The sequence below is a fragment of the Xenopus laevis genome, chromosome 5L (assembly GCF_017654675.1).
Source record: "Xenopus laevis strain J_2021 chromosome 5L, Xenopus_laevis_v10.1, whole genome shotgun sequence".
Lineage (NCBI taxonomy): Eukaryota > Metazoa > Chordata > Amphibia > Anura > Pipidae > Xenopus > Xenopus laevis.
The window spans coordinates 98,342,123-98,367,014 of NC_054379.1; the positions used below are offsets into that span (position 1 = coordinate 98,342,123).

The 24,892-nt window shown below is 34.5% G+C and overlaps 1 protein-coding gene across 5 annotated transcripts in view; it reads right to left on the reverse strand.

Annotated features, from left to right (window-relative positions):
- Window positions 1-24,892, reverse strand: part of LOC108716926 (adhesion G protein-coupled receptor B3) — a 490,100-nt gene that overhangs the window by 94,045 nt on the left and 371,163 nt on the right. The gene's annotated exons all lie outside the window — the stretch shown is intronic.

Below are 24,892 nucleotides of genomic sequence, written 5' to 3' on the forward strand. Positions count from 1 at the left end.
TGGGTACTTCGACCATCGAATTGGTTAAATTCGTTCGAATTGGAACGAAATCGAACGAATCGAAGTAAAAATCATTCGACTATTCGACCATTCGATAGTCAAAGTACTTTCCCTTTAAAAAAAACTTCGACCCCCTACTTCGGCAGGTAAAACCTACCGAAGTCAATGTTAGCCTATGGGGAAGGTCCCCATAGGCTTGCCTGTGATTTTTTGATCGAAGGATTTTCCTTCGATCGTTGGATTAAAATCCTTCGAATCGTTCGATTCGAAGGATTTAATCGTTCGATCGAATGAAAAATCCTTCGATCGATCGATCGCAGGATTAGCGCTAAATCCTTCGACTTCGATATTCGAAGTCGAAGGATTTCAATTCGAGGGTCGAATTTCGAAGTATTTTTAACTTCGAAATTCGACCCTTAATGAATCTGCCCCTTAATGTCATGTTGGTGTTCAGTTGGAATATAGTATATAAAAGTCATCTCTTTTGTGCTTTTAGCAGTTTGTGCTACCCAAAGAGAAAAGGACTTCATGTACTATATTTATAGTGCAAGATGTGCAATATGTTAAAAAAATAGGTTTGTCATGTTATTCACCATAATGCAGAATAATTTCAGGAGCAACTTAAATTACTACTAGGGTCAGACTGGGTCGGCAGGACACCAGGAAAAAGCAAGGTGGGCCCCAGGCTTTACGGGCCCCCATGGACCCAGATCTGCTACCTGTGGAAGTTGTAGATGCTCCCCCCGCTCATCTGCAGTTGCAAGTTAAGCAATACCAAAGAGGTAAAGGGTATGTGGCACAGGGCAGGTGGGGGAGGTAGCCTGGAGGGCGGCCCTTGTGGTCGCAGAGGGGCCCTTGATGTTGCAGCAAACCCCAGTCAGATGCTGGTTACAACATTTTGACAAAGAATGCTGGCCAGTCAGTGGAACAAATAATGCAAGAATACAGTCACAGTATGCATTCCTATTTGTTAAAGCTGCCCATGCTGCATCCCTGTCATAATTCAGGGAATGTATCACACTGGACATTAGCCCTAGTGGGACCAATTCAAACCAACATTTGACAAGAGAAATTAAGAAAATTATTTGATTTTGATCCATTCCACTATACTGTATATGTTGAATGGATAATTATCAGCTAGGGAATGGGATCATTTGAGGTCAACATGTTCATTCTTGTTATTAATAATTTTTCTATCACAGTAGAACCTGAACATTAATGCAATACATGTTGATTTTATTTTCACAATCTTTGCTGGAGATACTTCCATACCATGTAGAATGTGCAGACGTTTCCCTGCAACAGTCGAGCTTTGAAATTTTAATATGAAAGTTCCATAATTCAGTTATTTTGCATGCTACGTTTTATAGCTCTGAGAATCATTGTGAGGTACTGTTTATTCTGATTTGGAGAAGAAAATCCATGGCCCTACATTTGTGAATTACATCTAAAGTCTTGCTGTAAAAACGAAATACCTTAAAAGCAGTCTGTTAACATTTTTTAAAAAGCATATATGTTTTCCCACTTTTCCACTCACTATGTCTTTTACCCCTTTAAACTGATTGATAAGTTAAATTAAATAACAGAATCCTGACTGAAACCATTTTCCAGTCTATTGCATTCCAGTGCCTGGCAGCTATTTCTGAACGTACCTTTTACTAGTAACTGCTGGCAGATGAAGTTGTTAATAACTACTACTGTATGTGGTTAATATCCACTGCCTTGTAAAGAATGCAATTTAGAACTTTAAAGTTGTAAAATTTTTCTAAACTTGCGGCTCCCACATTTCATGAACAGTATTACAATTCCTAATCATTATAGGTAAGGAACAGTGATGGGCGAATCTGTGCCCTTTTGCGTTGCTGAAAAATTTGAGAAATGCATTGAAGTCAATGAGCATCACTTGCGTCAATTTTTATGCACGTGACTATTTGGTTCAAATGTATTAAAGTCAATGGGCATCTGAATAATTTTCTATGCATTTTGCAATTATGACACGGCAGATTTTTTGCCAGTGAATTGTCGCCGCATTCTTGTGAATCCATTTGCTTGTGTCAAAACACTGAAATTTGCCAATTTATTCGCCCATCACTAGTAAGGAATAATTAATTTTTAGGGAGGCTTAGACTTCCCCAACACTGATTGACTGCTATATATTGATATATGTGCATTGATCCTCAAGTAAAGGGCTTTCTATTGGTCACCCTCCTACTCTGCATATAACTAAACATTTTATGAATGATCTTATATCCCTCACTTTCAAGAGTGCAGGTGAAATATGAGTAATGTGGTATTTAGTGGCTTTGTTTTACTTTACCTAACAATTAGGACAAAGTACCAACATGTTATTTTTGTCTTCATAAGAAGTTATACATATACTATGTTCATCTACTCAAAGACATACACAGGTACTCTCTGCAATGCTATTGAAAGTTCAGTTGGCAAAAAAGTACCACAACAAATATCTTTCTACAAAAATATTGTAAATAGATCAGATATTAGTATAGATCATTAAAGTGACCATTGTTCTCCAGGAGAACAACATTAATTCTAAAACTTTAAAGGGGTGGTTCACCTTTGAGGTAACTTTTATTACATTATGTTATTGAACGGCCAATTATAAGTAACTTTTCAATCGGTTTTCATTATTTATTTTTCGTAGTTTTATAGATATTTGCCTTTTTCCTTCTCACTCTTTGCAGCTTTCAAATGGGCGTTGTTGACCCCTTCTATAAAACAAATGCTGTGTAAGGCTACAAATGTATTGTTATTGTTACTTTATATCACTCATCTTTATATTCAGGTCTCTCCTATTCATATTCCAGTCTCTCCAAATCAATGCATGGTTGCTAGGGGAATTTGGACCGCAAATTGAAGAACTGCTGAATAACTCAAAAACCTTTGATAATAAAAAATGAAAACCAATTGCAAATTATCTCAAAATATCACTCTCTAAATCAGTGATCCCCAACCAGTAGCTCCTGAGCAACATGTTGCTCTCCAACCCCTTGGATGTTGCTCCCAGTGGCCTCAAAGCAGGTGATTATTTTTTGAATTCCGTAATTAGAGGCAAGTTTTGGTTTTAGAAAAAACAGGTTTACTGCCAAACAGAGCCTCAATGTAGGTTGACAATCCACATAGGGGTTACCAAATGGCCAATCACAGCCCTTATTTGGCACCCCAAGAACATTTTTCATGCTTGTGTTGCTCCCAAATCCTTTTACTTCTGAATGTTGCTCACGGGTTCAAAAGGTTGGGGATCCCTGCTCTAAATCATACTAAACGTTATCTCAAAGGCGAACAACCCCTTTAAGTATGCTGTATACGGGATAAAAGACCATTTGCAAATGTCTTTAGACGTTTTGTTGTTTCTGCTTTATTTCAATTTTTGTTTTGTGCCCCCCCCCATGTAAATGTATATTGTTATTAAGTTGCTAAGGTCCTATATACCATACAGTGCTATAAAATTATTGACTGTAAGATCAATAGGAGGGAGCCTGCATGGAATAAAACATATTAGTAGCCATAATACAGTCTCAGTATAAAGCTAGTTAATGGCATCACTGAGATTGGCTACTAAAGGAACAAAGGCATTGTCTACATGATACAGGTAGTCCCCAGGTGACGTACGAGATAGGATCTGTAAGTTGATTCTTAAGCTGTTGAAACAGGTACATTTATCTATTAAAGGCAAATTAGACAGATGTCTGTCTTAACATAGTATTTATTTTTAACTTTCTGTGTTCCACAGTAGACAACACACACCAGAGGGGGTTGGGGCGGGTGGTTTATTAAAGCTTAATGCTAATAAAGGCCAAGCAAACCACAATACAATACTGGAATAGCCTCCGTTTGTATTAGGGATGCATCAAATCCACTATTTGGGATTCAGCTGAATCCCCGAATCCTTGGTGAAACATTCGACCGAATACCAAACCGAATAGGGGCAGGAAATTAAAAAGTGGAAAAAAATTTCTTTTGTGACAAAAAGTCATGTGATTTCCCTACCTGCCCCTAATTTATATATATGCAAATTAGGATTTGGTTCGGCCAGGCAAAAAGATTTGGGCGAATCTGAATCCTGCTGAAAAAGGCCGAATCCCGAACCGAATCCTGGCCGAATCCTGGATTTGGTGCATCCCTAGTTTGTATGTGCCGGTTGTATGTACAGTAAGTACATTTGTAACTCAGCGACTCCCTTTACTCCCTGTACTAATTAAAAGGTTCTCCTTTGAGGCTACAAAGTATTAGAATACATTAGAAAGGAAATTCTTATATGTTATTTCTGACCACTATTTATAAAGCCCCAACATAATTCACAGCTTGTGGACAGATTATACAATATTCCCACCAGCTCCTGCTCCAGCAAACCCTACAGTCTAAGGTCCCTATCATTTTATTGGGAGCCAAAGCATCTGCTTGTATGTTTTGAAGTGTGAGAGGAAATTGGAATAAGCAATGGTATCCCACACAAGCACAAGAAGAACATGGCAACCACTCACTGATAGTGACAATACAAACCCAGGACCTCAGTTATGCAAGACAGAAATGTTAGCCGCTTTGCAGCCCATGTACATATATTATAGTTTGTTTTCATGTACTTTGCACAACACATACGTTCAAAATTCTAATATCTTTAACATTGTACAATCTTTAATGTGTAGCAACTGTGTTCTATGTTTGCATGGCATTGAAGCGGAAAATTGTAGTATGCAATCTACTTGTAAGATACTTAATGGCAATTAAGAGTGGTAACAGTTTATAATAGTTTATACTGTATGTTCTGCTTTAGCCTGTTGTTCTGCTCACTTAACATTAATTCATTTGACTGACAATTAAACTTGACATTATACACCTCAAAGCTTCTAATACAGTATAGAGTAATCTAAAACTCATCCCTGACAAGATTTCACTTCTGGAAGTCTAATTTCCAAAATGTCAGCCAAACCAGAACCATTTACTGCATGAACATTAACAGTGATAAACCCCATCAGAAAGTAGGGATGCACCGAATCCACTATTTTGGATTTGGCCGAATACCCGAACCCATCTTGGAAGATTCGGCCGAATCCCGAACCCAATCCGAATCCTAATTTGCATATGCAAATAAGGGGCGGGAAGGAAAAAGTGGAAAAAATCGGTTTACTTCCTTGTTTTGTAACAAAAAGTCATGTGAAATCCCGCCCTCCCCACAATTTGCATATGCAAATTAGGATTCGGTTCGGCCAGGCACAGGGATTCGGCCGAATCTGAATCCTGCTGAAAAAGTCCGAATCTTGGCCGAATCCCGAACCGAATCCTGGATTCGGTGCATCCCTATCAGAAAGTATTAAAACATTCCAGCTAGAATTTCATATGCATGCTGTTTCATATCCAGCAATGTTTTAAGTAACAAAGTAAAATACAGTATGAAGAACTCACAAGATAGTAAACTTGCCCCAAGGATTTTCTCAGCTGCAGGCTTTCATTGGCAATGTGCAATATGCAAAAGTCAAGATAAAAACCTGCTGTGTTTTGATTAGCATGTCAGAAACCCATCCTTTGTGATTTAAATACATTTATAGAAGAAGACCCCAAGACCCCCAGATCAAATACTTGCCCCATGCATTCTCTTTGATAGTCCCTTTGGCTTTATCTAAGGAGACAAGCGTCCAAGTACTTTGAATCAAATGCATTATGTCATAATTCCGTTTACTTATTTATGACCTTTCTGTAAGTTTAAGGCATAACAAAGGTTTAGCCAGTTTGAGTAGTAACTACTGCATATAGCAGCTTACAATAAAATAATGTATGTTACAAACTCTCCACTTAGTAGGATACTACATAGAAGATTAATATGAAAGGTGTGAATCAGAGGATGGGAAATTCATTTGCACATGTAGTGCACACATTAAACAAATTATCCAGAGTTGGAACTAAGAATTCCCACTAAAAACAAAAACTCTTGTGGTACAAGCTTACTTCCTTACCTACTCTTTTCTTCACTTACTTTCTCAGGGCCATTTTCACCTTCTCTGACCCTCAACAAAAGGAATCATTTATGGTTTCCTTATGTAGCAGAAAGGCGTCCTTTGATGCGATTTGGAAAACATAATGTTTTATGAACTTCTAGATAACACATACTATTAACAACTTTCTATGCTGTTAAAACTTGATAGGTTAATATGTCCATGTCAATCAAGAATTCATTTTAATAGTATGGGTGGCTTTTAGTGTAATATTAGCACCATTATAGTTAGTGTTTATAGAAATGTGACATAATACTCATTTGTATCTTAAAAATACATAAACTTAGCTCTTTTTATTGTGCGTAAAAAGGCAACAGATATCTTGAAACCACAATGTGTAATACAGCCTAAAGAAACCTTTACTGCATCTGTATATTGGCCAGATATATGGTTACTATTCAACAATCTCAAAAATTTAAATCTCAGTAGACCAGGGTCCAACTTTGAAGCTTTCCTCTTGGCTATTATGCAAGGTCTTAAACAACAGGGACCATGTTACAGTATTCTGGTAACAATTTACAGTAATAATATTTAATACCTCTGCCAAGTTATTCAATATATGACCATTCATTGGAAGTATTTTTCTTTAGGTCACTTGGGAGAAGGAGAACAAAAATCAGTAGCTGACAACTTACACTGGATTTATGAATTCATATAAGTGCTTCAGATGTCCCAAATATGTCTCCCATAAATTAGCATATTTCTACAATACTAGACAAGTGTTGTTACTACCAAAAGAGGGCAAGCATATTTTATATTCTATATACCTGTAACTATTTTACTGTAAATGTAAAATATTGTCTTTTTTGCATTTCTATTACATTCCTTCTTCTGTTTTCCAGTTGAACTAATTAACTGAGGACTCACTTTTTGGTTTCTGCATATCAGTTCTTTTCATTTTTAGTGCTGCAAGTTTTGTGAAATTTAATAACAATGTCCTAAGAACATATTTAAACATTTTTCTATATATATATATATATATATATATATATATATATATATATATATATATATATATATATATATATATATATATATATATATATATATTGGAAAAGCACGTAGTACCGGCACTCCCAGGATTTGCATGAAAAACTCAAACGTTCGATATATTGAAATAAGAAAAAAAGGTTTATTGAATCCGACGTTTCGGTTCCTCACAGGAACCTTTCTCAAGGAAAAACCTTTTTTTTTTTTTTTTTTTTTTTTATTCTCACAGGAACCTTTCTCAAGGACAAACAGTGCTAAACAGGAAGTGACAGTTTAAATACCCAAAAAGGCGCCAAAACAGTTGCTAGGCAGCCCCTAACTCCACCCCCACCCCCATAGGTGGTGAGAACCAAGTGTGACAAGTCTATGTGAACTGAAGAACATACACAAGTGTATAAACATATCCAGAAAAACATGAGCAAACCAAATAGAAAAAAAATGGAAAAAATGAAAGGGGTGCACGCTGGTCATAACAACGGGCCTCATGGTGTGCGACCTTAATAATAGGCCCACTCAAGCATAAAGTACAAGGACTGAAACAGACCATCTGGTGGGTTCATAGAAACGTGTCTCCTATTAATATATATATATATATATATATTTATAAATTAACCGCAATTAATTCTGTATAACATTGTTATAAATATATTTGGCAGACACCAGCCGTCTGTAGGCCTGGATTTGTGCAACGGCGACCAAGGCATGAAGCCACACCTGCATTGGTTTGGAAGGTCTGGAGCTGATCATGAGATACAATAGTTTTTTTACATTTCCCATGTGCCAATCCCCAGTGCTCCCAACCTGATGATGAAAATTTGTGCATGTGCATGAATAAAGGGGACAGGGGTAACAAACAGCAGCGGGCATAGGGGGTGTCCGCTTTGTAAATCTGGCCCTGGGGCCGCTTGTCCTTGCATGTTTGCACTGACCCTTGCCTGTTTTTGACCACTCTTCTGATTCTGTTTGGCGCTGTTTCTTTTTTGGTATGAGGAGTCTTTAAAGCATATTAGCCAGCAGGTAAGCTTAACAGGCAGAAATAGAAATAGAATCAGGACAACCCAGATGTCAGAATAATGATATTTAATAAATATAATTCTATTTTTATACTATAACTAGTGATGGGTGAATTTGTCCCGTATCGCAAATTTTTACATCGGTGCCAATTTTGACGCTGGCGTTAAAGTCAATGGGCGTCCAAATAATGTTGACGCACAACGGTTTTGACACAAGTGACTTTTCCGGTGCGCATTCAAAAATTTTTGACACTGGCGAATTTTTGTGCCAGTTTCGCAAATTTATTCGCCGACAGTGAAATGCGAAAATTACCTGCAAGTTTGTGCCTGCCAAATTTATTCACCCATCACTAATTATTTCACAAAAAATCTAGCAAGTTTACAGCACAGCAGAAGAACGCATACCAGTAATTGTTCCCCAATTTTGTCATTCTTATAAGAATTAGCAAACCAATGTCAATTTATCAAAATCAAAAACGTATTTTTGCTTTTTTCAGCCAATGCAAAAAACATCAATAAAGTCAACCCCTGTATGGTTCTCTCATTTCTATTAATGTTAAAGCAGATATAAGTTCTCAGTTGGTGACAGTATAGTTATTAAGCACAGCCCTCCCATAAGCTTTCATTATTATTTAATATTTAATTTTAAAAACCTTAATACAATAAAATAAACCTGTTGTGGTACTTGTTCCCAGCTTCCAAGACAGTTTACTATTACATGTAGGCTCAAGCCTTTCAGCGTCTAAAAGCTGCCAACATTTTTCTTCATTATAAAAGCCTGTTTGTGAAAAATTATGAAAATTGCCAAGCTTTTTTGGCCCAAACCCCTACGTTTGTTAGGAAACTCATGCAGGGTTTCCTGAAAGAATGTTCAAGCTGAAATCAGGCCCCTGAGGAAAATATAGAAAGAAAATGTATTTTCCATATAGAGATGAATATATTGAGTCAGATCAATAAAAGCAATGGACTAAATATTTATGTACAGGTGGCACACTATTTACACCATGCTTTATCTAAATGTTACTAGACTACTGTACTATCAAGGTTTAAAGTATGCTGGGTTTGGTATCCCAGCAACATTGTACCAAACAAATGGAAGAGGATCATTCCATGAGAATGCCACATGATTTGCATAATTTTTCCTTTATATTTGTATTCTTGCCTTTTGACCTGGAAATGATAAACACATGGAACAACTAAAATGCATTTCAAGGACAAAATATCAAAAAAACATATTTTATAAATGTATTGGTTTACATTAATGGTATGTAACCATTATTTCTTGGATGATACTCTAATTATATGAATGTATGAGCTCTGTATGGAAGGTTCATAGTTTAAAATATTAACAGACAATATAAACCTAATGCTACAGAAACAGTTTATTCATCATGCTGGGCAATGTACCTAACATACTGTGATGAAGCACCAGTATGTGAAAGAACAAATGAATGAATTCATGCTACATGAATGAACGAATGAATGAATGCTACACTATTGGTGCTCTAATTGTTACGGTTCTGGGTTCATGCTAAATGCATGGGTAGAGCACCTTCTATATCTGTCCTTTGCAAAGGTAGTACAACTATGCAATATCCTTGTCTAATATATTACTTTGGTTGTACCATCTATTTGTAGTAGATACAAAATATCTTCTCTTGCTGCAAAGATCATCCTTATAATTTTATTATGTAGCGCAAGTTACACCTTGCTTTACTAATTTATGATAATGAACAGGAGAAAAACAAAATTAACGAAGAGTCACAGAATAAATCAGTAGGATTGGAGGATGTTTTTGGCAAAAATTAACACATACGGCTGTTGAAGACCAGGGTGTCTGAGAAAAACATGTGGAAGTTTAGGGATAGGTTTAAGTGATTGTCTTTTTTTATTATGGGAAACAAGATATTTGGATTTTCATCTTGTCTCTATAAACTATAAGAAAACTGAAACTGCAAATGTAATTTTTTTAAAATGATGGAGCTATACCTTTTTAGAATTTGAAACTTTCCTCCTTTGTCTGTAAACAAATCAACTGATGCAGTGACAAGGAAGACTGCATTAAAAAGGACTCAGGGCAATAAGAAAAAAGTATTCATTCCAATTACAATGCACTACAGCTGAGTATACAGCTACGCTTACCGAGGCATTTATATATGGTGTTTAAAAATTTTGAAAATAATACCAATAGTATATCAACAGTAACAATTAAGATTCAAGACTTGAATGAAAACAAAAAATGAAACAAAAAATATACTAATAATAACTACACATGTATGCAAAACACAGCAAGGAAACCACTCAAGATATTTTCTAAACAAATATTTTTTTTTCAGAAGTATTAATACCCTGATTTGAAGTAAATGAAAATGTCATCACAATAATTATTTTTGACAAGGCTTATTACTGAAATACAATGAATTCTTCAACATATACCAAAATCATACAAAATATAAAAACAAATATTTAAGCAGTTAATATCTTTTAGAAAGTAACAGTTCCTCTTAATAATTTAATAATACTGAATATGTATTTAGCTTGCCATTGAATAAATACCATTATTTAGAATGATCAACGTTGAACCAGTTGTAGCTCTCAAACATAAAATGAAAGGTGCTTATTCTAACATGTTACTATTTGACCCTCTTAAGATTATTCTAGTTGTCTGTTTTATCGAAGTGAAGCACCCCAAAACACACTATGAGTTTCCAGGAAGATAAACATATTAAGGGGGCTAGGGCTAAGACTTGCGGTACTCAGAAGAACAAAAGACCTGAAGATGCAGCACTGTTGGAAACACAAAAATATGTTTGTAAAGTACAAGGGAAGGGCAGCATTGTGGAGATTGAGAGAATGGAAGGTTACGAAAGAAGAGAGAATCATTTGCAGAGGGGTATAAATGTATGTGAATAAAAAAGGTTTCATAATCTTGGCAGTCAGTGGGGCATTAGTGTGTCATGTAAGAGCAGGTTCTAAGAGTATAGAAACACAGATAAGAAATGAGAAATACATTTAACACAATGGCAATAGTAAAATGAGGAATGCAACACATAGATGTTCCATACTTCTATATATATTCTTCTACCAGACAGTCACAAGGGAGATGTTCAATGAATCAATAAACTAAATGACAAGAAAATAAATTCTGAAGGTCACCCCAAACAGATATGCATATATGATTGATCACCTAGATAATAATATTCTATAGAGGATAATATTCTGTAGAGGAATCCACTATAATATTTTGAGCATACACTGCATAAACTCACAACCCCTTAGATAGGGTATTGCAAATACGCATTGCCTTAGGCTTTTCAAAATCAGATATCAAGATTAGGGTTGGGCGAAATATTTTCTCTGCATTTTACTGCAAAAAAACGCCCATAGACTCTAATGTTTAGCTTAAAAAAATGTAACACATGTCCCCTGAAAAAAATGCCCATTGACTTCAGTGAATTTGGCAAATTTACAGTAAAGTAAAAAGGGTCACATTTGCTCATCACTAATCAAGATACCTGAATTACTTTGTAGTTGAAGAGGCCTAGGTATAAAATGACTAGATATATGAGGCATAAGATGAAGACAAAGCATAAGATGAAGACAATCAATTCATCTTGAAAATATCCTGTTAAATTTTGATATATTTTTTTTTTATGTTCATGTTCTTGTACAAGTTCTAACAAAAATACTTTACATTCAGAAGGACTTGAGATCTAAATGGTGGTATAGCTGCAACATAGACCCTGTTTCATAGGTATAGAAACTTTGAGTGTTTGCATATCTAAACAATTAGACAACAGAGCTTGTGACAATGTCATGAAACCTAAGGGGCTGATTCATTAAGGGTCGAATATCGAGGGTTAATTAACCCTCGATATTCGACTAGGAATTGAAATCCTTCGACTTCGAATATCGAAGTCAAAGGATTTAGCGCAAATTCTGCGGTCGTACGATCGAAGGATTATTCCTTCGATCGAACGATTAAATCCTTTGAATCGAACGATTCGAAGGATTTTAATCCAACGATCGAAGGAATATCCTTCGATCAAAAAAACTTAGGAAAGCCTATGGGGACCTTCCCCATAGGCTAACATTGACTTCGGTAGCTTTTAGCTGCCGAAGTAGGGGGTCGAAGTTTTTTTAAAAGAGACAGTACTTCGGCTATCGAATGGTCGAATAGTCGAACGATTTTTAGTTTGAATGCTTCGATTCGAAGTCGTAGTCGAAGGTCGAAGTAGCCCATTCGATGGTCGAAGTAGCCCAAAAAATACTTCGAAATTCAAAGTTTTTTTACTTAGAATCCTTCACTCGAATTTAGTGAATCAGCCCCTAAGTGTTTAGTACAATGTGACTGACTAAAAAAGCTCATAATTTAATTGTCGTTAACAGAGCAAATTACATTGCACATGGCCACTTTGGGTGCCTTAGTCCCTTGACCTTACTATACATGTTGGATAATGTATAATTTCGATGACATTATTGATAACATAATAACTTTATTGCTAAGTTCACTGTACTGGACAAAATGTATAATTTGTTACAACAAAGCATTGTTGCCATTTAAATTATTAAGTTTAATAGGCATAGTTACTAAACTTTTATAAAGCTGGAGAGAGCACACTACTAGGAAAACCACAATTATAAACTCACCAACCCCCATAAATATTATATATTGAAAACCTATCATTCTATGTCTTTTTAAAAACCAATCTGAAACTTGTGCTGTTTATTCATTATAGCAGAACATGGATTCATTTGATCCTATAGCTGCAAAAATAAATAAAAACATTATACTAACAGTTACAGCAAAATCAATAATTTGTTAAGAGCTAAAAGCAAGCATTTGTGGTTTTGTTAAGGGGAAATTGCTTTTCACATGTACACTATAAAGATGAATCCACAAGGGTTTAATACAGAATCCATTTGAATAATTCTCTTCTGTCTTTGATAAGATTTTTAACAGCTGTTTTTCATCAACAGACATATGAACTTTTATACAGGATAACGTTTTGCAAGGATAATTATAACGTTTCTGCATTTGCATGCCACTAAGGAACCCCTTTTTAAATGTGTAACTATTTTTTATCACAGACATTATTGGGCAGATAATATTATTATTATTTTTGAACAGATATGAACTATGGCATGTTTTTTGTATACTGGAAACTACAGTCGGAATGAGCATATCCTATTATTTATCTATTCCCAGAGAAGATATTCATATTATATGGAATGTCCTTAATACAATGCCAGGCTTTCATTACATGTGAGCTACTGTGCCTTGTGATACATCTGCTGTCTGCTGCTAACAGCCTTTCCTATTGGTTAGGGCAAAAGTTTCAGTGCTTCCCAGCCATGCAGTCACTATCTGTCACTGTGATCATATTGAAAATCTATATTTAATGGCTGGTATTATGACAGTATGGCTGTCAGTAAATGCAGTGATATTGAAAATGCCTCCAGCTTCTCTAGACCTTCCTTATCTCCAGCTGAGAATCTCACTTCTTCTCTTTTGATGTGCCCCCAATTTTCCCTTTTCACCTAATGTGATTCTTATTCAATCTCTCAGCCTTTTATAAACAAACCCTCTGGCAGCCAGCCTCTCTGCCAACCTTTCCATTAGAGTTTGTAGGGGCCAGACAACATTTCTCTGTTACCTAGTGTTAGATACTCAATCAAACTATGTGTTATACTGCAGCTTGGGTTTATTATCATATGTGAAAACTGATATTTTCCTGTTATTCTCACTTCAGTGTGTCGTATGCAGTGCAATTTCCATTCAGAGGAATGGGTGACAGACACTTTAGCCATTTTGCTGGACATAGTTGTTCTTTAGCTGCCTCATTTTAGACAACTTTATTATGTTCATCTCAAACCAGTGGTGCTCTAAATACATTGTATAAACTAGCCTTTCAATTAAGAGTATTGTGATTTTTAAGAATTAACCAAAGGGGCACTAAATAATAATGTATACATTTTCCAGCATGAGCAATATCCTAAAATATGAAAACATGTTCTGTCCATTCTTTTCATTACAAATATATCCATAGATGTATTTTTAATGTAAAGCAGAACCTGCCTATACATCTTACACTTTATTATAGTTTACTCATTCCTTACAATATTCCTTGTTGTCTGCCCTTGCATAATAAGAACACATCTGCTCAGGAGATGCACATTAAATTGCCTTTGTTTCATTTAGATAGTGGGAAGATACAGATTTAAGTTGTATAGTAGGGATTGGCAAATTTGACCCGAAATGTCGCCGACGCCCATTAAAGTCTATGGGCGTCAAAAAAATGTTGTTGCATGGCAAATTTTGTTTTGATGCGCGTCATTTTTTTTTGATGAACAACGCCATACAAGTCTATGGGTGTCAGTTCCGCAGTGAAACAAGGCTAAAAATTCACCCATCCCTATTGTATAGCTGTCATACAAAAAATAAGAAATGCAGACCCTTTTACATAGTTACCATCAGACAATAATTAAACCTTATCCAGCATCAAGAAGATTTTTAGTGCAATATACACATTACTTGTTTTAATATAAATGACTGCCTAGCTTTGTGATCATCATCTCTGACTGTTTAACCATCTGAATTTTAATATTCTACTGAAAAAACAGACAATAAAATGCCCTCAATCTGCCTACTAGACCTGCAACACCTCTACAAACTGAGCATTTTAACATTTCAAGAATTCTATCTGTTTAGCAGCTTGAGGTAGTTCTACTGCAGAAAAAGAATAAGTTTTCCTCCATTGCTCTCTAACTGTCACTGAAGTGTTTATTAAAGACAGTGATTGCATACAAATATTCCATTCCATATTCCACATTTTTTTCACCCCCTACATGCACATTTTGGGCTGCTAGTGCAAAATATAGACTATACCAGTGCAGACTGATCATAATTCATTTCTTATCAAATTACCAATTAGTCATTTTCTAATGTGCAGTTGATTGTTCAAAACAAATTGCTCATTGGTTGCATTGGGCAACTGCACTTGTGTAATTTATCACTTATGTCCTACAAAACACTAAATGATAAGTGGTTGCATGGCAATTGATATGTGGAGTGTTGACTATATAATAAGTTGAATTGCATGCAACAAACTCTTCCACCACTCATGGTTAGATACATGGTGCACACTGACCTATACGACGCTCCTTAGCAATATACTAGCAAGCAAGGATGCATCTTGTCAGACTGAGAAATATGTGATCTCTCCTATTAAAGTTGTTAAAAAACTGTGTTTAGAATTACTTAACATTCTAATAGAGAATGCCAGAAATATTACATAAGTAGATAATTATCACAACCAACACATGCCCTAAACAAGAGCAACATGATAAAGATTTGTAGTTCATAAATAAAAAAACCTTAATTCAGAGCTGATCCTTACTGAGAACAGGGGAGAGGTGACATGTAAAATCAATAGCACAGCTTTATTGGTATGCATTAAAAACAACAAAGACTCACAAAGGCAAGAGAAGGGGAGCCTGCTTGACATGTTTCGTGACCAAAAATTATTTTCTTAGAAGCACTGGTGCCATTCCTATACACTAGATATTTATAGAAAAATGTCCTTAATTATAACTCCTAACAATACATCAATCATTTGCAATGCATATTTTTCAGTAATTATGGGAACGATTACCATTTGTGTTGTATTAACATACAAATATTCAGCATTGCATTATGTTTTACATGCAGGCAATAATAACCAATAATAATGCACCATTTTTTATTTATGCTTAAACATTATCAGCCATAATGTAAGGTGAGTACTTCTTCTCAGGTAACAAACAGTTGCCTCACAAAAACATGCCAAATTCTTCCACACACAAATTCTCAAGAATAACAATTGTTATGAAGAAAACCAACAATATAAAACCAGAGTTCTTTATCTCCATTCTCTACTTTGCATCTTAGGGGACCAAGTACCACAAGGGACAGTGCAGCTGTATACTTCAATTGTTTGCTGGTATATTCATGACAAGACATTTGCATCATGTCACTTTAGAAGGGAGTTTAAACAAGAGACCATAGTTTTAACATAAACAGGAAGCCACCATGGAAAGTTTAATGGTTACGTCAGAAAGAAGGCACAAAACACTGCTCAAAACATAAAAAGAATTGCTGGAACATTGCAACATATTATTTGTGACTACCAACCAGAAAAATACAAGATACTACAAAAAGAATTTACATCAAATGTGAGTACAGGTATGTGACCTGTTATTCAGAATACTCGGAACCGGAGGTTTTCTGGATGAAAGATCTTTCTGTAATTTGGATCACTATGCCTTTAGAATGCTAAAAAAATGATTTAAATGTTAAATAAACCCAATAGGATTGTTTTTCTGCCAGTACGGAATACAGTAATTAAATCTTATTTTGGATCAGATACAAGGAACTGTTTTATTATTATAGAGAAAAAGGGTAACCATTTCTTAACAATAGACTCTATGGGAGATTGCATTCCTGTACTTTGAAACTTTCTGGATAATGTGTTTCCGGATAAGGGATCCCATAACGGTATATGGGATTCTGGCCAACTGCTATTTACTGTAAATATTCTTACAACCATTGCCATACTTTAAGTAGGAAACATATATGTGAACATTTGCACTCTACGTATTATAATGAGTTTATATCAGTACACATGAGATAGGCAGAAATTAGATCTTCTTTGCTTATGGTATAAATAAATAAAGGGCCATATAATATAAACCTTTGTTTATACAAATTCTGTGTTATACAGTTTGGTAAATTAGACAGCCTTTTTTCAATGAGTGGTATAGATTTTGAGCCACTTTTGAGACCAATCGAAATTTATTAAAAACAATCTAGTTTTCAAAACTCTGGGGTATACGATCGAATTTTCAAATTTTCACTTCGACCCTTGATAAATCTGCCACTTAGGGTGAGATTTGGGCATAATTATTATTTGCTTTCCTAGATATCATGGGTACAAATTTAGGGTTGGGGCAGATTTATCAGGGGTCGAATTTCAAGGGATAAAAAACACTCAAATTCGACCCTCGAAGTAAAATCCTTTTAGCGCAAAAGCTTAGATCGAACGATCGAATAAATTTAAGCGACTGATGAAAGGATTTTTATTCGACCAAAAAAAACTTAGAAAACTGCTGGGGAAGGTCCCCATAGGCTAACATTGGACTTCGGTAGAATTAAAGTGGCGAAGTATGAAGTCAAAGTTTTTTAAAAAAAGACAGTACTTAGATTATCGAATGGTCGAACGATTTTTACTTTGAATCGTTCGAATCATTCGATTAGATCGAATTCGATTCGAATATTTTTTCATTCAATTTATTCACTCGAGCTTAGTAAATCTGCCCATATGTTTTGAAATAAGTGGATTCTAAATAAAAGCTGTTCCTTCAAACAGGGCTTGAAACACACATGTCTGAGTTAAACTATGTCGGTTCTTATTATACAGGTATATGAACCCTTGCACGGAAACCCATTCTCCAAAAAAGTCCTCCAATTTGGGCTTGAATTACACAAGTCTAACAACTGGTGTTCTAAAACGCCGGTATAAAAATGCTCAGAGATTTACAAAACAACTATAATCACGTAATGATTTTCTTTAGCATTATTCTATTCAGTTTACACCCTGCCCATATCATTACGTTGAGAGCGAAACATCAGCATGAGCTTTAATTTTGATATAGAAATCAAAGACTGTTATTTTTTTCTCCAACAAATAAAGGCAACCCTAGCACAAACAATATAGTTATTTCTAATGTACTGTAATAGACAAGCCATTAACCATTTTGCCCCAATTGGTCAAATAAATACTTATTTCCAAGCCCTAAAAAAATGAGCTGAAGACTTGGCTTGAATCTATTTGGATTCATTTACCCCCAAATAAGAACAGCCATGCAGTATACTGTTGTCTGAACACAGCTGTACTATGAATATATGACTGTACTGATTGCTATTGTTTCAGTGTTCTTGTACTCAAGAGAAAGGGCAGAATAATTTATTGATTTGTGCTCAAACAGGGACTTTGAAAAACTCTGAGACTCTTTCTGCACTTAGACAATAACTTATTTTATGCAACCTTTTCAATAAAATATTCATATCAATGCAGCATTATTTCCATAACAAAACACCAAAAAGATTTGTGATATTTCAAGTAGCACCTGTGAAGTGAAAGAATTCTCAATCCATGAATTAAAGGAAAGACAAAAAAGCAGGACTGTTACTTCAAGACAAAATTAAACACATCTTATATATGTCTAAAATGAAGTAGACCATTTTTGAGTGCAAATTATGGAAACACTGCATAAATATGTGTCTACAGGTAGATTATTGGTAATATCACAGGTTATCTCAATATTAATTATAATAAAGTGGGGGAAATTGAAATGGAAAAGGTTGTTTCTGTTTTTCTTTTGTCTAGATTTGACATTTCTGTGTTTGAAATAAGCCTAATATGGGAGGCATGAAGTTGATGAGTTGTTGGTTTGGTACAGTATATGCACAGTGTATAAGCTGTGAAAGGAAACATTTGGGGAAAAGCATCATTACAGCAACTGAGACAAGGACACTGAAGGAAGGGGGGAAGATATAAAAAGTGAAAGTTACAGAAGAGGGGGGTTTGATTAATCCCCCCCTCTTTTGTCTAATTTGGTCGGATAAGTTGCACTTGTACATTTACTAAGGGTCGAATTTTGAAGTGAAAAAAACGTTGAAATCCGAACATCGAATTGAAGTAGTTCCAATTTCGAAGTCGAAGTAAGTTTTTTTTGATCGAATATGGGAATATTCGATCAAAGTAAAATTGTTTGATCGATTTACAAAAAAAAAAACTTCGACTTCTAAAAACTTAGCCAAATTTTGGCTATAGGTTCTAGGAGGTCCCCATAGGCTAACATAGCAATTCGGCAGGTTTAAGGTGGCAAAGTCTCAAAGTCTAAGTTTTTTAAAGAGACAGTACTTGGATTTTCGAATGGTCAAATATTCAAAGCATTTTTTTGAACTATTTGAATTCGAAAACTCACTTCTTTGACTACTGACCCTTCTTAAATGGGCCCCCAAATGTACTTATATATTTTACTTCATTCCCAAGGCTAAGTAAATAGTTTTATTCAATAGCTTTAGTTCTTTGGTAATGGAACAAAATCTTTATATTGTATACACATACACGCACATATATAGATCCCACTGGTGTCTAATAAAAGGGCAGCCAAGTTTGGGAGTTTTACTTTGAAAGCAGCTAGTAAGTTGCAGGTAAAACGTATTCGTCCCTTTTATAAAATGTATAATGAAACCATAGAATTCTTAATGAATCAAATGAAAATTGAGCATAGGACTGGCCAGATATGGGATGACTTTGACGTAGTTGGCCAGCTTAAATATATTGCAATATATGGACAAACAATCCCTGTTTTGTTTAAAGGGTAAGGCATTTTTCAGTAGCAGTATGCACAAAATGTCTCTGTCTTAAATATATTGATAATGGGTTGAGTGCAGAGGAATCTTGTATTTGTCTATATGTATTTTGTGGTCACACCCTCATTGCACCCCCGCCTAATGATTTTAAAAAACTAGTGGTGAGCACAACTTTCCCTTGTTTGTTATATATATATATATATATATATATATTTATTTATTTTATTTTTTTTGAATGAGCTATACAGTTGTGGGGATTTGGTAACCATTTGTCTTGAAATTAGCACAATATATTGGTGTCTGGTTGGTTGGTATTAACCTACTGTATAATATACTCATGGGAATGAAATATTTAGAAGCACAATTATATTAAGCCTGAAGCAATGTGATCTATTTCCTTTTTAATACCGTATTAGCACTACAGATTTAAATACATATCCTCACACTTATGCAAACTGGGATTGCCAAACTAATAGAAAAAAAGCATTTCAGTTCCTACTTGTATGTACTTATATCAAGTGAAAATGAAATGTTTGGAGGGAGAGAAATAACAGTGTCATAAGATGATTTGTATAAAGGCAGCAGTAAAACATTATAAAATAAACTATATTTTGGAAATAAATAGTGTCTAGTTAAACAACTGATTATATTAGGACAAGATATGTTCAGATGTAGTCAAAATTTTTTTTTAATTTATAACTGTAACTTTACTTTTATTATAAAATCCAAATCATAATTAAACTACACGGCAGTTTCTAAAACTGGCTGTTATCATTAGGAAGTCACTTAAATTAAGCCTTCTTTCTGGAAAGAGAGGTCAAGCTTGATAAATGGAATATCAGTATATTGGTAGGGCACGTAGAGAAGTGCTCAGTTTTGGAGAATGCATAGAGTGATATGAAATAAAGTTATAATGTTATAAATAAAAAATAATTCAATCAAATGTAGTTATGAACACTAAAATACATACTATTGCAGTCCAAATAATGTTGAAGGCAAAAGTGGGCACTAAATAAACATTTTCTTTTTTAATACAAATTCATGTTACGGTAGGTTATACTCCTGCAGGACACATATTGGAAAAATAAAGCCTTTCTTTCTATTCTAAAAATTAAATACACATTTTGCAGATATTTAATTTAATAACCGATTGCCTGCAGGAGATTACTTGTTTGATTGATTGATTACACACTTTTCTGTTACTTCTAATTTTGACATATCTCTAACTGTGGTGGGAATATGTTGGACTGAAAGTGCTGAAAGGTCAGTATTTACAAGTTGAGTGACAGGCATGTGATTTACTCATTGTAATGCTCCATACTGCTAACATGCATGGAGCTCTCCAGTTGTGATTGGTCACTTATTATACAACCGTCAGTTCTGAAGTTTATAAAGTACACAAACTGGCTATGTTATACAGTTAATCTGAGACATGGGAACATACTATTGTTACTTTAATCAAGAACCAAAAACTACATATATATCTTTATAAGGGTAGTTTTCTAAGATTTTTGATAAGAGACTCTAAAGAATAGTATGGCTTGACTAAATGTAAAGTACAAAACATGGATGTGTGAAAATACCATTGCTTGTTTTAACATATTTACTAGAAGATGATGTTAATACAATGAATCAGAAAAAGTTATATTCTAGAGCATCTGAAATGCCCCTTTGAGCCTTATTCATACTGTAGTCCTTGTTCAGTGTTTATGAGTCACAAAGAGTTTGCCAAAGTTACAACTGTGGCCTTTCTGCTAAAGGCTCCTAAAAAATTATGTGGGTTTTGAACTAATTTATTAATAATTTTCTTGACAAAACATCATGAAAAAATTAAGAGTAAATTTGTACCATACGATTAACACATTGAAACCCCAATTTTATTGAGCTTTCGCAGCAAAAACTCAACTTTTTTGGATCATCGGGCAAAAACCCTGACTTTTTTATATTATCCAGCACAAATCACTGTGTCAAGAAACAACTTCAGTGACATCTGCCATTGACTTCTACAAGACCTTGACAGGTTTGAAATGGAGAATTTTCGAGTTGAAATTTTTAGCAGCTTTGGGGTATAATAGACTTTTAAAAATTCAAGGTTTTTTTTCCACAAAAAATTTACCCCTGAAAACCTGAACCAGAAAAGAATTGAGGTTTAATAAATGGGCCCCTAAATATCATTGATTTATCCTGTCTCTTCCTCTACAATAACTCTGATATATTTGATTTAGCAACATTATATTAATTACATTAAGCTGTATATTGATATATTATTAATAACTTGGTTACATACTATCCATTTATTATAACTAAAGTATTCTAATCCTTCTTATTCCCATGGAATTTCCTGGATAAACCGTATGGCCACTTCATATAAAGTTAAATGATCGACAAGGTATGGGCTATAAACTAACTATCTACTTAAAGCAAAACAAAAGGAATAATGTGTACCTTTGAAAAAATGTTGTTGAACGGAAAAAAAGACCAGAATCCCGATTAGAAATACACTGTAGTCTTATTTATATTTCTCCAGTACATAATAACAAAATAGTTCATGTGGAATAACTGTCCCCCAAATCCTTTTCTTCTACTGGATTAGTTTTATAGTCTTAATTACTCTCAGAATAATGCTTTAGACTGATAAAACCTTTACTTAATCCAGGTGCCCCATATAACTCTATCTTTATCTATTATCTAAAAGCCATTTTAGCTTCTTCTTCTTTTGCATGCCGCCCGTTATGCTAAACATTATTTTCAATTTTCACATCCAATCATAAATGGTTTATATATATATATATATATATATATATATATATATATATATATATATATATATATATATATATATATATGTATATATATATGTATATATATATATGTATATGTATATGTATATATATATATATGTGTATATATATATATATATATATATATATATATATATATATATATAAATATATATATATATATATATATATAAAATCAGTTTGTGAACTAACAGTTCATACATGACCATACACAATAAGCCAAATATGACCATCTCAAATAATAATCAGGCTGGGTAGAAAGAATTGCAATTAAATTAATGCCTTGGCCTTCGTATACAGTATTCAGCTGACTTCACTTTCTAGGTCCTCCATGATCTGATGATTTGCCCAAAGGCTGAGCAATCAAAACTTCCCAATTTGGCACACCATGTGCAAGGCAAAATTGGACACAGATCTGCTAATTTAAGATTAGACTAATTTATTAGGCTCAAACTAATTGCCCAAATGAATATTTTATAGAGACAAAGCCTTAAGCAAATTATTAATTGAAAAATGAGTGGAAATTAAAGTATTATTCTGCATTTCATACCTAACTATAAGAATATAAGGGCTTCAGTAAAATGAAAAGAAGGGCACCACGGAAAGGAAGGGCATCAGATAGAGAATAAGCAATCAGAAAAAGAAAGGGATAAATATAGAAAAAATACACAGTAGACAAAGGGAGGAAGGGAGGTGCAGAAAAATGTGATTATTGGGAAGCAGAATGATGAATTTTGTACAAGGAGATGGGGCAAAAGAAGAGGAGAAAAATTGAAAAGAATTTGAAGAAGCTAAAGCAGATAACTCAAAATACGATGAGGAAGAAATTAATTCTGAGAAGAAAAATGATTGCAGATTGTTAGTTCTATGGGTGAGAAACCCCGTCTTCCTGGTTTACCTGACCTAGCATTTTAATTGAACTTTAGCCTGGAATATAATCGCATATGTTTGATTTATCATTTATGTTCTGATTATTTCATTGTTCCTTTATCTTTTCTATTAATGCATTGTTTGAAATGTACAGCACTGCTTATACACGAAGCAAGGGTTTAAACCTATACATATACGTATGTGCTCTAGGGGAAGGAAAAAACAGAGACAAAGGAGCCTTGGAAACCTGTTGTAAAATACAGTAGATCAATCAAACAGAACACATCACAGTACAAATAAAAAACAATAAAAAATAAGGTGTTATTCATAACCAAAGGTGGCAGTAGAACCAGGATCCCCACAGTAGCCCAAATCAATTGCCACAGTCACTTGTGCCCAATGAATCGGGCCCACACATTTTGATAGCAAACTTCAGAAATGAAACAAAGTGAACATTTTTAGAGCCAAACTGAAAAATTCCAACACAATTGTGTCCCATTTGAGTATAAGTGCAATCGCAAAAGTAATGTACAATTGTGCACATTTTAATGCATCACCCACAATTTCATCAGGCAGATAAGCCACTTACAATTGCAGTTGAAGTTGCTACATTGAGGGTAAAATACATGACAATTTGTGGTCAAAATTGCACACATTGTACACTGTACTTCATACTGTACTTGTGGCTGTAACTGACCCCAATAAACTGCACATATGCTGTCCTGATGCAATTGCCTCAAGGCAATCAACAATCCTATCCTGTGGGCAGGATACATCTTACAGTACATTACATACGCCGTTTAATGTTATTCAACAAATATTTGATCTGTGTAATCACAAGCATGTCTGCACAACTGCAAGCTAAAATCATACCACAGAGATGATCCAAAACATTCACTTCATCATTGTAGGATTTAAACGTAAAGAATCCGTGATGGCATAAGATATTATGTGCTCCTCTACCCTATAATGCACATTTATTTTATGAATCCAGTTCCAAAAGAAGAATGACTGGAACCCTATCTTCTGGTACTATATTTTGGCACTGATTTCTACTTAAATCCAAAGCCTTTTTTTTATCTAACTCATTTTGCATAGCGATGTAACCATCGTACTTCCAGTAATAAAAATAGTTGTTTTGATTCTCTACTTTGTGTTCTTGTCAAAAGTCCAACAATATTCTAAGGAAAATAAATATTTTGTGATTGGTCCACAATGTAATTTCACCTTGATAATGCGAACTTGCTCTTACTCTCACAGAGCCTACTGATGATAAATCTTGCAAAGAACAATGTGCCTTCACATGATGTTTCGTTTGTGAAGAACTGGTTGTTGCTGCTTCACGCTGATTTGTGAAAGTAATTCAGTTACTGCACCAGTAAGCTTTCCTTTTATCATTAGTGTTTGGTTTCTTTTGATGCACACACAGTGTCGTTAAAACCCTTGTAGCAACAACAAATGGCACGCAAATGATGCTAAGATACACACTTACTGAAGCAAAGAAAGGCACACTAGACCTGATAAGCAATTCTTTTAATTGGATTCCCTTGGCTGTAATGTTTGTGCAAATATGATAGTCCTCCCTACAGTGAGTTTTATTTAATAATGAGCTCTTCATTGACAGACATTTACTATAAGATATTATTTAAGACTAGGTTACACAGAACTTGTATACTTTCATACCATTGTCTCAACTAAAAACACTCCTTTATGTTACATGGACAAACTAATCATATTATAATACTGTACCAGTTCCACCATTTAATACAGCTCCATAAGCATATGCAAAAC